This window comes from Copadichromis virginalis, linkage group LG16, assembly GCF_057382275.1.
Source record: "Copadichromis virginalis isolate Kocher_CV1m ecotype Utaka linkage group LG16, C_Virginalis_male_GT1.1, whole genome shotgun sequence".
Lineage (NCBI taxonomy): Eukaryota > Metazoa > Chordata > Actinopteri > Cichliformes > Cichlidae > Copadichromis > Copadichromis virginalis.
The window spans coordinates 25,487,665-25,503,071 of record NC_140633.1 but is presented as its reverse complement, the minus strand read 5'-3'; the positions used below and the strand labels follow the sequence as shown (position 1 = coordinate 25,503,071).

General features: G+C 42.4%; 1 pseudogene across 1 annotated transcript in view; it reads left to right on the top strand.

Moving 5' to 3' along the window:
• Positions 1 to 15,407, top strand: part of LOC146690906 (sodium channel protein type 2 subunit alpha-like) — a 39,328-nt pseudogene that overhangs the window by 917 nt on the left and 23,004 nt on the right. Inside the window, exons 4-7 of the transcript XR_014915509.1 lie at positions 1,514 to 1,717; positions 5,586 to 5,652; positions 6,779 to 6,920; positions 9,838 to 10,044. The product of XR_014915509.1 is annotated as a sodium channel protein type 2 subunit alpha-like (transcript). The remainder of the gene's footprint in view (positions 1 to 1,513; positions 1,718 to 5,585; positions 5,653 to 6,778; positions 6,921 to 9,837; positions 10,045 to 15,407) is intronic.

Sequence of the window (15,407 nt, the reverse complement as noted above, 5' to 3'; positions counted from 1 at the left end):
ATTAGTGTCTTATTGGTGAAGGCATGTCTTCCATTTTACTGTTTTCTGGCTTATAGACACATTCAGATTTCTTAGATAAATCAATCTCGAGTTAGAAAATACATGTTAATAAATGATAAGTTGGCTTACATGACTTAGGATGCATGTCATCTTATGACTGGTTCTATAGATGGCAATAAAAAAGACAAAGAGTGCTCTCATTCTAAGTCCATGAATGCTCAAATGAAATCAAAGGAGCTTGCAAAGAAAAGCGTCTGTACTTCTTTAAGTTGCTTGAAGACGTTTCACCTCTCATCCGAGAAGCTTCTTCAGTTCTAAGGTCAAATGGTGGAGAGTCCCAGATATAAACCTAGTGGGAGTTTCCCCCCACAGAGGGACAAAAGGACCCCCTGATGATCCTCTAATCGCCTGAGCCAAGGTGTGAAACTGGGTGTGGGTCCCAATCAGCCAGAGTTTCGGGTGAGCTCATTGTGAAACCTGGCCCCACCTTATCATGCGAATTCCTGAGGTCAGATGTCCCAGTGGGCATTAAGGCATCTGGGAAGGGATCTCAAAACTGGATTATAGATGGCAGAGAGTTGGTGTCTTAACAATGTGGTGTATGCTGTACAGTGCAGCGAGGAATGCCCAGACCTCTACATTGGAGAGACCAAACAGCCACTTCACAAGCGCATGGGACAACACAGAAGAGCCACCTCCACAGGACAAGACTCAGCAGTCCATCTGCATCTTAAGGATAAAGGACACTCTTTCGAGGATGCCAATGTTCACATTTTGGACAGAGAGGACAGATGGTTTGAAAGAGGAGTGAAAGAAGCCATCTATGTCCACTGTGAGCGACCATCTTTGAATAGAGGCGGGGGTTTACGACACCAACTCTCTGCCATCTATAATCCAGTTTTGAGATCCCTTCCCAGACGCCTTAACGCCCACTCACATCCTGGGCCATCTGACCTCAGGAATTCGCATGATAAGTTGGGGCCAGGTTTCACAATGAGCTCACCCGAAACTCTGGCTTATTGGGACCCACGCCCAGTTTCACACCTTGGCTCAGGCGATTAGAGGATCATCAGGGGGTCCTTTTGTCCCTCTGTGGGGGGTTACTCCCACTAGGTTTATATCTGGGACTCTCCACCATTTGACCTTAGAACTGAAGAAGCTTCTCGGATGAGAGGTGAAACGTCTTCAAGCAACTTAAAGAAGTCCAGACGCTTTTCTTTGCAAGCTCCTTTGACTACGATGACCTGGATGACTGAGAACCTTCACAGACCTATAGCTCAAATGAAATATGCTATAAATACAGCTACAAAGCCTTCTAAAATTTCCAAAAATGGATTGAATAATGGCGGCACCATTGAACAAGGAAAAAGAATATATTGAATAAAGACGCCATTGTTGACAGTAAGTGTTTCTAAAGATAAAATCCACTGGCATCACTTTGTATTGTTTGCTTATACATGTTAATAATATTTACTGTTTCTTAACTGACTGTAATCAATTTTGTGTTTGACAGGCATAAAAGCCATCATTAGTGCATTGTTCCAGTCTGTGAAGAAACTCACTGATGTGATGAGTCTCACCGTTTTCTGCTTGAGCGTCTTTGCCCTAATAGGGTTACAACTGTTTATGGGCAATCTGAAAAATAAGTGCATACGAGAAGATTTTTCAAAAGGTTATTGGAATAACACAAATGCGACTGTGGACTTTGAAAACATGAGTGAGTATTTGATTTTCCTCTTTAATGCTTTTTTAACACTGTCACAGTACACACACACAAATATATATATATATATATATATATATATATATATATATATATTAGGGGTGCAACGATACACAAAATTCACGGTTCGGTTCGGTTCGATACTTTGGTGTCACGGTTCGATATTTTTTCGATACAAAAAAATGTTCATGCCTCTTTAATTTGTCATTTATTAAAATTATAAATATATATTTTAACTCAAAAGTACAGTTTTTAAATTTAACCCTAACCCTTGTGCGCGTTTTTTATTTTGACAGCGAATGCGCACCTGCGGACCACTTATGTGCAGCCCTGGTTATTTAGCTCGTCATATTGCAGCCACAGAAATTCTTTTGTCCATGAAACCATAAAGCTGCACTTTCTTTTTGCCTTATAGTCTCATTTGTCATAACTTCTCCGTTTTGTGGTAAGCTTTTCTTTGGCTGTCACTTCTTCACCCCGACCTGTCTTATTTGGCTCAGCAGAACTAAAATATATATACTGCTACTTTTACACACGGACTCACATAAGCTCAGCGATTCTCTGCGCGATCAACCTCTCACATGTTTAAGCTTGCTGCGGGAGATTTCACTTGTCATGTTTGCATAGTAAGCTAACGATTAATAAGACGATGTCAGAGGAATTGGTGCACAAATTATCATCACTCACAGATCAGTGCTGTCATTGCAAAGTGAAAGCAAAAAAACGCGCAAATTCAAACGCGATTTCAATATGTCACATATTGACAGTGGCTCACCGATGCCAATGACATAATTACCCAGCTACATTTCTGAAAGAATGCAAAAGCATTGACATATATTTTTCCTACAATAGCCCGACGGGCAGGGAAGAGATAGATTTTTGTAGCCCGACTGGAAAGATCGCTAGCTCCAGGACGTCAGGCTAGCGATTTTGCAAGCCCTGTATCTGATTGAGGAATCACTCATCTTTGGAAAAGAGAGTTTATTACAGAGAAATGTCTCTTTCCAAAATAAAAGCTATACTATCCGCTTCTTCTGGGCTATATTCTCAGCAGCATAAGGAGAATCACGTGCTAACAGCTGTCTAAATGACTCGGCTAAAGTTAGTAGCATGCTTGTTGTTTTTGTCTTTGCACTAGGATGATGTCGGCGTAAATGTGCAGTCATATTCGTTGTGTTCCCACTAGTGCTTTCAGGTTAATCTCGTTGAAATGACCTTAACGCCACAACACGGCAAATCTCCGTTAACGAGCTACCGCCGATCGCCCCGTGCATGGGGCTAGACGGCCAACACGTTAACGAGCTAACTGCGCTAACACACTAGTTCACACCAATGTAATTAAGCATTGCATGGCACATCCAACATACTGTTTTACTTTAGTCCATGACTCGCTTACCTTCAGGGTCATACGTCACATGAAAACCAAAATAATTCCAAACGCCAGATCTGAATGAGAGTGGGGGAGGTCCATCTTGCAAGGAGAGCTTAACTTCTGTCTCGCTAGCTTGCCCTGCGCTCTTCCTCCTGACTATGCTGTCTGTGTTGAGCGCTCAGTGGATCTGCGCTCGACAGTGCAGCCTAGGCGGAGTAGTCGAACGCAGATTCACTGAGCGCTCAACACAGACAGCATCGTCAGAAGGAAAGTTGATAAAATAAATTACAAATGTTGTATTGTTCGATACATATGCGTACCGAACCGAAAGCACTGTATCGAACGGTTCAATATCGATACGAATATCGTTGCACCCCTAATATATATATATATATATATATATATATATATATATATAAAAACACCCAGCACGCCCCTGCGGGCGGTTCATCCTTCAAGCTCGGGTCCTCTACCAGAGGCCTGGGAGCTTGAGGGTCCTGCGCAGTATCTTAGCTGTTCCCAGGACTGCGCTCTTCTGGACAGAGATCTCCGATGTTGTTCCCGGGATCTGCTGGAGCCACTCGCCTAGCTTGGGAGTCACCGCACCTAGTGCTCCGATTACCACGGGGACCACCGTTACCTTCACCCTCCACATCCTCTCGAGCTCTTCTCTGAGCCCTTGGTATTTCTCCAGCTTCTCGTGTTCCTTCTTCCTGATATTGCTGTCATTCGGAACCGCTACATCAATCACTACGGCCGTCTTCTTCTGTTTGTCTACCACCACTATGTCCGGTTGGTTAGCCACCACCATTTTGTCTGTCTGTATCTGGAAGTCCCACAGGATCTTAGCTCGGTCATTCTCCACCACCCTTGGGGGCATCTCCCATTTTGACCTCGGGACTTCCAGGTTATACTCTGCACAGATGTTCCTGTGTGTATATATATATATATATATATATATATATGAGAGAGAGAGAGTCAGTTTTAACAGGAGAAGGTGGCATGCTCCCCCCTGCCTGTTTATGTAAGAGACCATTCCACCATATGTGGGGGTATTTGTAGCTGATCAAGCGCTACGACAAAACTGGCTTACATAAGGACCGCTCCAGGAAAGAAAGACCAAGAGCTACCTCTGCTGCTGAGAGAAAATTCATCTGAGTCAAGCCTCAGAGTTGTGCTTATTTGTAGTATGCTTTCATTTCAGAGTGGAAAGAAACAATAATCTGCATATTTTTCAATAAAAAAATTGGGGTGTTCTAAAACTTTTGAGTGGTAGTGTAGTAGTGGTGGGCAAGCAGAGGAAGATAGCTGTAGTGATAAATGTAGCTATACCGAGTGAGAGCAAAATCAGGAAGAAGAAAGCTTGAGGGTCCTGATCAGTATCTTTGCTGCTTCTAGGACTGCACTCTTCCCAGCAGAGACCTTGGATGTTGTTCCTGGGATCTGCTGGAGCCACTCACCTAGCTTGGTGGTCACTGTACCAAAATAGTTTGATAGTAATAGTGATAGATGTCTTCTTAATTCAAATAAATCGTGGGCCATAGAGTAAGAATGTCAAGGTCCTGGGTCTGCAACCCGGTATTTGTGTTCAGGCTCTGAATGAATATTCTTTGATTTAGTGTTATTCATGTTTTCCTTATTTGTCTCCATGTGTTATATACTTTTCTGTAGCCTTTAGTTTCCCTTTGTGCCACATTTAGTTACTTTCATCTCTGTGTTTCATGTTCCCTCTGTTCCCCTCATCAGTCATGTCTCTATGTCCCAGTGTCAAGTCTGGGTCTTTATGAATGTCTCATGTTTCCTGTTTTATTTTGATAGTTCCTTGTCCTGTGTGCAGTGTGTTCAGTTTTGCTTCCTTCCTGTGTCTTTATGTGTGATTCCCAGCTGTGCTCTCCTCCTGTGTTAGATTCCCTTGTTACTCCCGTATGTATTTAAGCCCAGTGTTTTCCTCAGTCTGTTGTCGTGTCATACCCTCTTTGCGGTGTGTTTTCTTCGTGCTCCTGGTTTTTTCATCCTTCTTCTCCAGTTTCCAGCTTCCTAGTTTTATAGCCTCCCAGTGTTTAGTTCTTAGTTTCCGTGTTCAAGTATTGGTTTGTTTTTTGTGAGTTTATTTCATGGATTATTTTTCCCAGTAAATAAAGGTGCCATTTCGAGTTTACTTTTCCATGTACGAGTCCTGCATTTGGGACGTTCATCCTGCTTGCCACACAGCTTACCATGACAAAGAAGCCAAAACGTCCCAATAGCTTGTTGTTGGGCTGTGTATGTTAAGCTCTTAATATGTATTTCACTCTTCTCTGATTCAATAAAACATTTGCAATACAAGAATGATGCACTCTTGTTGTCTTCTACATTGCATAATTGTAACCTAATTCTACTTCTGCTGTTTTATGTATTGTTTTGGACTTCTAACAAACCATTCTTGTCATAGTCTCCCCATGAATTGCATACAATAATAAATAACTGCTATTTTCCTTCTTTCCCCATCAGGTCTTTACTATTACCTGCCTGACAACAAAAATCATCCATTACTTTGTGGCAGCAGCATTGGAGCTGGGTAAGCAAGTTGGCTCTCCAGTTATAAGAGAACTGAATAAAATACAAAATGAACACAATCCTGGTACAGCCCCAGTTTTACAAAAATGTCAGTATTGTGTATGTGTAAAAAACAGACTGCAGTAAATTTCTAATGTAATAAAAATATATTTTATCTACAACAGAAAATAGAAAAAGTATCACTGTGTAACATCCCCTCATCTCTAACAATAATCAATAAATGTCTGGAAACTGAGAAGGCCAGCTGCTGAAATTCTGGAGAGGAATATTGTTTATAGTCTTTTTTTTGTTTTGTTTTGTTTGTTTGTTTTTTCATTTTAGGATGCACAGAATGTTTTCAATAGGTGAAAGGTCTAGACTGCAAGTAGGCTGTTTCAGCTGAAATATGCAAGGCCTTCCCTGAACATCATGCCATGTGGATGGGGGCATACACTGCTCATTTTCAAATCGTAAAACATTTTCTGGATCATGTTCACAGACAGCTTCTTCTTTTTTTTATTTGTGGATGACAATGATGTCTGGGAGTGTTTGCAGTGATTTCCATGGCAGAATCATGAATGCTTTTTTTTTTTTTTTTTTTTTTTGCAATGCCTGAAGATCATGAGTTCTAATTTACGTTGTTTTATACCTTAAACACTTTAGATTGTCTGAATCTTTTGAGGGTTACGTAATGTGGATGATAAGATATTCAAAGTCTTTCAAGTCAATTTTAAGTAGAGGAACATTTTTCTGGCCAGGCAATGAATGCAGTACAATGAATGTAATTAAATCATTGTGTTTTGTTTTTATTTACATTTTGCACATTTTTTAAAATTATTTATTTATTTTTATTTTATTATTGTCTATTTATTGTTATGTTTTGTATTTGTTGTAACTTCTGCTATCTACTAGGTAGCAGGAGGGAAATAAATCTCATTCGGGACATCACCAAATGAAAAATACAACAACAAAGATGTAGGATTGCTAGAATGCTAAATCAGCCAAAAATGGGACAACTTTCCTTTCCCAGAAATCCAGCAACTGGTCTGTTCAGCACCCAACTTTTATGGAATTAGTGTTGTTTCATGCATTCTTTCATAGTATTGCATTGACAATTCTTTCAGATCTTAACTGATCTTTTCTTGCAGGAAGTGTCCAGAGGGGTATATGTGCAAAAATGAGGGAAATAACCCAGACAATGGTTATACCAGCTTTGACACATTTGGCTGGGCCTTCCTTTCTCTTTTCAGACTGATGACACAGGATTGTTGGGAAAAGCTGTATCAGCAGGTAGGCTAAAAAGGGAAACTAAAAGACAATAAAAATGTAAAATGATTGTGTACAATTTTAGTAATGCTCATTTTGGTAAATTTTCAGTGTGTTTAACTTTTGCATTATTCAGGCTATTGGTCAGTTTTCTAATAAAATCCCTTGTTGTAATATAAAATTTTACATTTAACATTCAATTTATTTTATTTCTTTTGCTGATCACTTACCCCGTGAGAACATGTTTGGTTGGTTTTGATAAGACATTTAACCTGTAGGTTCAGATTACTCCTTCTCTCGCCATATAAAGAGGCGGGGCTTGCTGTGTTTGCAGGAAAAGCATTCATCCACCACCATATTTTCTTTAAAGATAATATTTAGAGGTTTCTGTATGACACTCTCACTTTTAGCACTTCTTACAATTAAGTAGCAAAATTGAGACTATTAACAAGCTCTCTAATGACAGTATTTCTCAGTCATGATATGAAACATAGGTTGACACAAAAGCTTTATACTAGCATGGTGGATGGATTTTATGAGAATGGCCTAGTGTGTCACTGTAAATAATTGTAATTGTCACTATAACTAACTGTATTTATTTAATAAGTTTTATATTTTGCTAAATTTCTTGTAGGTTTGTTACTCTTGAATATACTTCAGGTTAATATGGTTAATATAATTTTGGTAAATCGCAGCAAAAATTTCTGGCACAACTTCACCTACTTCCAAGGTGCATGGAGAGGATGAAAGAATTCACAATGCAGGAACTCCAGCAACACTTGAGGGAAGATGAACAACTTTAATAATTGACCAACGCGTTTCAGCTTGTGGCCTTCATCAGGGTCATAGTAAAACAAAAACAGAAAAAATTTCAAATTAACCAGTCAAAACTTCATAGATAGATCAGCTGACGTATTGGTTATTTGGTTAATTCGCACCCAAGTAAATACTGGACTAGATCATTAATGATGAGGAGGGGGGGAAGTGACAAAACCCCCACCTGTCTGAAAATAACACATGCATGAAATGCATAAGAAGGATACTATAAATATACACAAAAAAGGGGGGGGGGGGGCAGTATTTAATTATAAAAGCATATTTGAATTAAAAAACAAGATTACATCATCACATGGGAACACATTTGTTAAAAGGTCCTCATTTATGTCTCTAAAATGCTAAAATCTCTAAAATGTAGGCTTAAAATATAGACTTAAGATGAGATGTCTAGAACACTACTCCTACTCCAGCCAAAGAAGGCTTGGAACCAAGCTCAACTGGGTTTTTTATTCATTGTTATTTGTTCTAGGAAATTAAGCTCAAACATTATCTTGATCCATGCCCAATAAGTCAGGTAAGGAGATCCCAAAAGTGTTGCTTCTGTTCATCAGGATGTAGTGTTTTTAGTGGGAGAAACGTTTCACCAGTCATCATCAGTTTTGGTCAAGTTACTTGACAACAGTAATTAGTTACTAATTACTTATCCAAGAAAGTAATGTTGTTACTTTACTGATTACTTATTTTCAAAAGTAATTACTTACTTTAATACTTAGTTACTTAAAAAAAACATGATACACAACCTGATCACGTATTAATGCAATAGACCTTTCAGGCCAATTCAATTTTTTCTGCATAATCCATCATATAAAATTGAAAAAAAAAAGTATTTTTTTAAAAGTTGTTTAATTAGTTTTAATCTTTTAATTTTATGCACATTGCATCAAGCAAAAGTTAAATTATATGCAACAGTCTTTGACTTGAAGAAATTTCTTTAACATTTAAACCTATTTTGTGCATATTCCAGAATATAAAATACATTAATTCTTTGTGTTTATACTCACTCTTTCAAATAGATGCAAGTAAAGCACAGCAAAAAATAAATGAAATCAAAGATTCCACAGCACAAAGTCCTGTCATTCTGAAATTTATTTTCACCTGTTTACCTGAGGTGGGGCCGGTGGAAGTTTGCCCGGTGCCGCAGCGGTCATGTCACTGGGGGGATCCCACATTCCCATGGCAGCATGCGAGGTGTTTGCTGAGATTTGAAGAATCAGAGTAACTTTTTTGGGAGCTCAAAAATTTGTGTCATCTTCTTTTGTATAATTAGATTTTTGGCCTTTTCGGGCTTTATTGACAGATACAGTGAAGAAATGACAGGAGAGCAGAGGGAGAGAGATGAAGACATGTGGCAAAGACCTGCGGGTCAGATTCGAACCCAAGCTGGCCCAAGCCGCTCTCAGCCATATGGTCACCTGCTGAAAGCACTGAGCTAGCTAGCTAGCTTTTTCTGGTCTTGCCTCTGTCTTGTCATCAGCGTCTCCTTTTGTAGTCTGTCTAGTCTCCATGTTTTTGTTATCCTTTGCTATGTTCCTGTGTCTGTCTGGTCTCTCTGTGTTCTATTTGGTCTCATTCTATTTGCATTCATTCATTCATTTCCTGATTTATTTAGTGTCCTTCTTCAAGTATATTATGTTCAATTTCGCTTCCCCTCTGTCTCGTCAGTTAGATTCTGTTCAGCCTAGTTCCTTGTTATTTCCCATCTCTCTGATTACCTGCTGTGTGCAGACTCCCCTTTGAGGGACAGTGTAACAATAACCAAACTGTGTGCATCCCTCTTCCATTTCAGTTTCTGCTGGTCAGATTATGTGCTCTGAATTTAAGTTCTTATTGTAATAAGACTTTGGCAACGAAGCTGTTCGAGGTTTACACATTGTTTTCAGAGTCTTGCATTTTGGGTCTAATTCCTGCCTGCCACACATCTGAGACTTGATGATTACTTTATAAAAAATGAAAGTGACAAATTTACAGGCACCTCAAATTTGAGAGCTTCTAAAATAGAAAGTATTCACTGTGAAAGGGTAGAATTTTATAGCCACATATGCCAAGTATCAATACTGTATTTTAAGTAACTGTAAAAACACCAAATTCTTGTTTGTTTTTCCAGACTTTACGGACATCTGGGAAGCCATATATGATCTTTTTTATGCTTGTAATATTCCTTGGTTCCTTCTACTTGATCAACCTGATCCTGGGTGTTGTAGCTATGGCCTATGACGAGGAGAACCAGATTGTCAAAAAGGAAGCTCAGGAGAAGGAGGAGGAGTTTCAGGCCATGCTTGAACAGCTGAGAGAGCAATATAAGGAAGCTCAGGTACACTGACTAACTCCTTTATTTTTCCCAAGATATAATTTGGCAAGTAGCCTTCAGTAATAGTAATAAATCATACAGCAATAGTACATTCATGTAGTTGTAGAAAGCATGAAAGTATATTAAGTAATCGAAAGTATTCAGAATATGCTACTCTCATTTAGAAACATAACGGAATACGTTACAAAATTCGTTTTGGGGCATGTATTCTGTAATCTGTAGTGGAATAAAAGTAACCTTCCCAACACCGTTTAACACAAAGCCCAGGCTGACCCAGGACCATTGCTCACGCTGCACAGCATAAAGGCCCTTTCGTTTGGATGCAACATGCGCTGCACTCACCGCTAACTAAGAGCAAAGGATCCAAATTTGTTGCGCTGGCTGCTACGCTCTGCTTGCATGTCGTTTTCTTACAGCCACTCCACATGTACTAGCCTGGTCCTGGTCGTTTCAAAAAATGTATCTCTCTGACTTTATATCCTCTACGAGAGTTTGTGTTGTATTATGTTCAAATGTTTAATAAAAGCATAGATCGCTCGGAGGTAAACAATCCCGTTACGAGAGAGACAGAGAGGGAGAGAGGGGGAGGGAGCAATACACACACGCACACACAATAACACACATGGAGGCAGCCTGGCGAGGGCTATCGGATCATGACAGTACCCCTCCTTTAACGGGAGCCTCCCGGCGACTGACCAAACTTGTCCGGGTGCTGCCTGCGGAATTCATATCGTCATCGAGAATAGCGGATTGCGGCACCCAGCAACGCTGTTCCAGACCATACCCCTCCCAGTCCATCAAATATTGGAAGCCCCTACCGCGCCGCCTAGCGTCCATAATCCGGGCAGGTGGTGGGGAACCAGCAGGTGGGCACAACGGGCTGGTCTGGACTGGTTTCACCTGAGAAACATGAAACGCATTATGAATCCGCATATTGTGGGGCAGAGACAACTTCAACGTCACAAGATTGAGGACCGAATGAACGGGGAAAGGCCCAATGAAGCGGGGACCCAGCTTTTTGGACTCAGTCCGAAGGGGAATGTACCTGGTTGAGAGCCATACCTTCTGGCCAACCTGGTAAGCGGGTGCCGGGGTGCGGCGACGGTCTGCCAAGCTCTTGTTCCGTTCCGCCATCCTCCAAGGGTGGAGAGCTAGGAACTTTGTTCTGAGCACAGATGGTACATGCAGCGACATACTCCTGGACGTCTTTCGCCAGAGCAGACCACCAGAACAAGAGTCTTAAGAACTTGATGGTACGTTTCTTACCCGGGTGGCAGGAGAACTTAGCTGTGTGTGCCCAATGAATGACCTTGCCACGGACAGCCGTGGGAACATACTGTCAGCCCACTGGGGTGAACCGGGATCAGGTTCCAGTTGCAGAGCCTCCCTGATCAACTTCTCAATCTCCCACGTCACCGCACCCACCACACAGCTGGCCGGGATGATAGTCCTCTCCTCCTCCTCCCCACTGGGAGCAAACTGGCGCGAGAGGGCATCTGGCTTTGTGTTACGTGACCCTGGCTTGTAAGTGATGACAAGATCAAAGTGAGTAAAAAACAAGGCCCACCTGGCTTGCCGGGCATTGAGGCGTTTGGCTGTCTGCAGGTACGACAGATTCTTGTCGTCCATCCAGACCAGCACCAGATGCACACTCCCCTCCAGCCAGTGGTGCCATTCTTCCAAGGCCAACTTGATCGCCAGCAGCTCCCTATCCCCGACATCATAATTACGCTCTGCCTGGGAAAGACGACGGGAGAAGAAGGCACAGGGATGAAGTTTACCTTCTGCTCGTTGGGAAAGGACTGCTCCCACAACAGAATCCGACGCGTCCACTTCCACAGTGAAGGGTCAAGATAAATCTGCTTGAATGAGAATGGGGGTTAACGAGAATAACAGTTTCAGTTGCACAAAAGTCTGTTGGGCCTGGGGTGACCACACAAACTGCTGTTTAGGAGACGTGAGAGTAGTCAACGGCAACACCACAGTACTCAAGTTACAAATGAACTTACGGTAGAAGTTAGCAAAGCCCAAGAATTTCTGGAGTGCCTTCCGGGTCTTAGGCTCCAGCCACTCCACCACTGCCTTGACCTTAGCAGGATCTGCTCTCAACTGTCCCCGGTCAATCACAAACCCCAGAAAAGACACTGTTGGGACTTGAAATTCACATTTCTCACCTTTGACGAACAGGTGATTCTCCAAAAGCCGTTGAAGAAGCAGTCGGACGTGTTCAACATGCTCCTTACAAGTCTTGGAAAAAATGAGAATATAATCCAAGTACACAAAAGCAAAGTGGTTAATGAAATCCCAAAGCACGTCATTCACCATAGCCTGAAACACTGCTGGAGCATTGATTAGACCAAAAAGCATGACCAAATATTCGAAATGGCCCAAGTGCGTGTTGAATGCGGTCTTCCACTCGTCCCCTTCTCAAATACGAACCAAATAATAGGCATTGCGAAGGTCCAGCTTAGTAAAAATGGTGCCTCCCTGGAGCAACTCGAATGCGGATGCTAGCAGAGGGAGAGGATATTTGTTCTTGATGGTTATTTTGTTGAGACCACGGAAGTCAATGCAGGGGCAAAGGGATTTGTCTTTCTTTTCGACGAAAAAGAATCCTGCCCCAAGCGGGGAAGTGGACGGTCGAATTATGCCTGCCGAGAGTGAGTCCGTAATATAGCGCTCCATGGAGTGGCGCTAAGGCTTGGACAGGCTGTACCGGCAGCTGGTGGGCAGTGTAGCTCCTGGAAGCAAATCAATGCCACAATCATAAGGTCGGTGAGGCGGAAGCGACAAGGCCAAACTCTTGCTGAACACTTTAGCTAGACCATGATACTCAGCCAGAACAACAGAGAGATGAGGAGCACAGACAGAGTCCTTCGCCGTTGTCGGCGTCAGATTGGGAACAGCTGACCGTAAGCACTGCTTGAGACACCACTCACTTCATCCCCCCACACTACCCTGGGCCCAATCTATCTGAGGGTTATGACGTTGAAGTCACGGGTAACCTAACACCAATGGAGTATCAGGCGCCTTAAACAGAAACAAACTTATCTTTTCAACAAGATTACCAGAAAGAACCAGCGTGATTTCATGAGTGCGATGCATGACTTTGGCCAGCACTTCCCCATTGAGGGCAGACACATGTAAAGGAACATGCAGGGAAACAAGCGGGACCCCCAATTTCCTGGCTAAAGTTTCATCCATAAAGCTTTGTTCCGCCCCTAAATCCACTAGTGCATTACAGGAATGAGTTATGGACCGAAAGATAAGTTTGGTGGGGCAGCTGAGGTGGGGTAACACATCTCCGGTCGCACCCATTAGTAACCCCGCCGCTACTGACGGGCCGAATCTTTCAGCCGGGATGGGCAAGAGTCTGCAAAGTGCCCCTTCTTTCCGCATGCAAAGCACTCACCCATCTGGCGTTTCTTCCTCCACCCCGGCTTGCTGAATCTAGCTCGCCCTAGCTGCATTGGCTCCTCCTCCGTCTCCTCAAGCTCATGCTACCCTTCTCCTCCCCCATCGGAAGAAGCGCTCAGCCAACCACCTGGGCTTCCTATTGCCCTGCGGGCTTCCTCAGACCGCCCTCCGTATTCTCGCATGTGGTCATCAAGGCTGACACACATATTAATCAAAGCATCCAAAGATTTGGGTAATTCTTTGGTGGCCAACTCAAGTCTGAGTCCTTCATTGAGGCTATTGAGAAATGCCCCCGAAGTGCTTTTTCTTCCCAGCCAGTCTCCACAGCCAAGATCCAAAAATCCACAGAGAAATCCGCCACACTCTTTTTGCCCTGTTTTAATGAAAACAAACGGTGAGCAGCTGCATCCGGATTAGAACCTTTATCAAAAACACAGCGGAATTTGGTCCGAAAGTCAGGATAAGAAACATTGGGGTTGGAACACAGCACTGCCTGAGCCCACTTCAGTGCTCTCCCAGTCATGAGTTGTACCATAAGAGCAATTTTGGCACCGTCGGTAGCATAGGCTTGAGTCTGTTGGCGAAAACTCAAGTCGCACTGGGTTAAGAAGCCTCTGCACTTATCTAAATCCCCTGAAAATTTTTCAGGCACAGGTAAGGTGTGCTCACGCATGGGTGGAGGTGGAGAAGGAGGAGGAGGGCAGGCGGCTGCCACGATTAAGGGGGGTAACTGAGGCACTGAGATACCAAAGCAGTTTAAAACTAGCTACTGGTAGATAGCAAATACCTTTCTGTGCCTTGCTCATGTTTTGAGCCATGTGCCTGTTCATCTTAGCCACTATGATGAACAGGAGCCTGACAGGAGCTTCCATACAGTACTAAGGCAGGTTACTGGCTGGTAGTTGATGGGACTGTTCCCATCTGGGGGTCCATGGGGGTCAGAACTGTCCAGCCTTCAGTTATCCATTCTGGGTGTCTGCCTGTGACTAGTAGCTGGTTCATTTGTGTTGGAAGATGTTCATGGTGTGCAGTCAGATTCTTCAGCCAGTAGGTGTGAATCATGTCAGGGCCTGGTGCTATCCAATTCTTCATACTAAAGAATCTTTCTTGTCTGCAACTGTGACGCTTAGTGACTAGCGGCTCTCAGAGCAGACCACTTCGAGCTGTATGTTTGACAGGACGTGTGGCAGCAAGAAAGCCATTGCTAAGACATCAGAATAAGACAAAGAGGCTTGCCTGGGCCATGACATTGGACTACTGAAGGATGGAAAAAGGTATTATGGACTGAGGAATCACAATTTGAAATCTCAGATTCATCACACAGAATCATTGTATGCCATCGAGTAGGCGAAAGGATGATTCCACAGTATGTGGCATCAACTGTCAAAAATGGAGGAATAACTGCGAAGGTCTGGGCTGTTTTCCTGAATCCAGGGCCAGTGACTTGTACAGAGTGAGAGGCACCCTGAACCAAAACGGCTACCACAGCACTCTGCAGCGCCATTCAATACCCTCTGATATGCGCCTAAGTGTGAATTATACAATTATGCAAATCCAAGTTATGCCAGAAATACCGAACAAAACGATAAGCTTGAAAACATGCAGTGGCCACCACAGTCTCCAGCCTTGAAACCCATCGAGCTGGTTTGGGAAGAACTAGACACAAGAGTGAAAGCAAAGCAACCTACAAGTGCTGAATATTTATATATTATGTAATATATATGTTATATGTATATATATATATTAGGGGTGCAACGATACACAAAATTCACGGTTCGGTTCGATACTTTGGTGTCACGGTTCTATATTTTTTCGATACAAAAAAATGTTCATGCCTTTTTAATTTGTCATTTATTAAAATTATAAATATATATTTTAACTCAAACGTACAGTTTTTACATTTAATGTTGCTGAAACAACAAAGTAATAAAAAAAATAAATCTATCTGA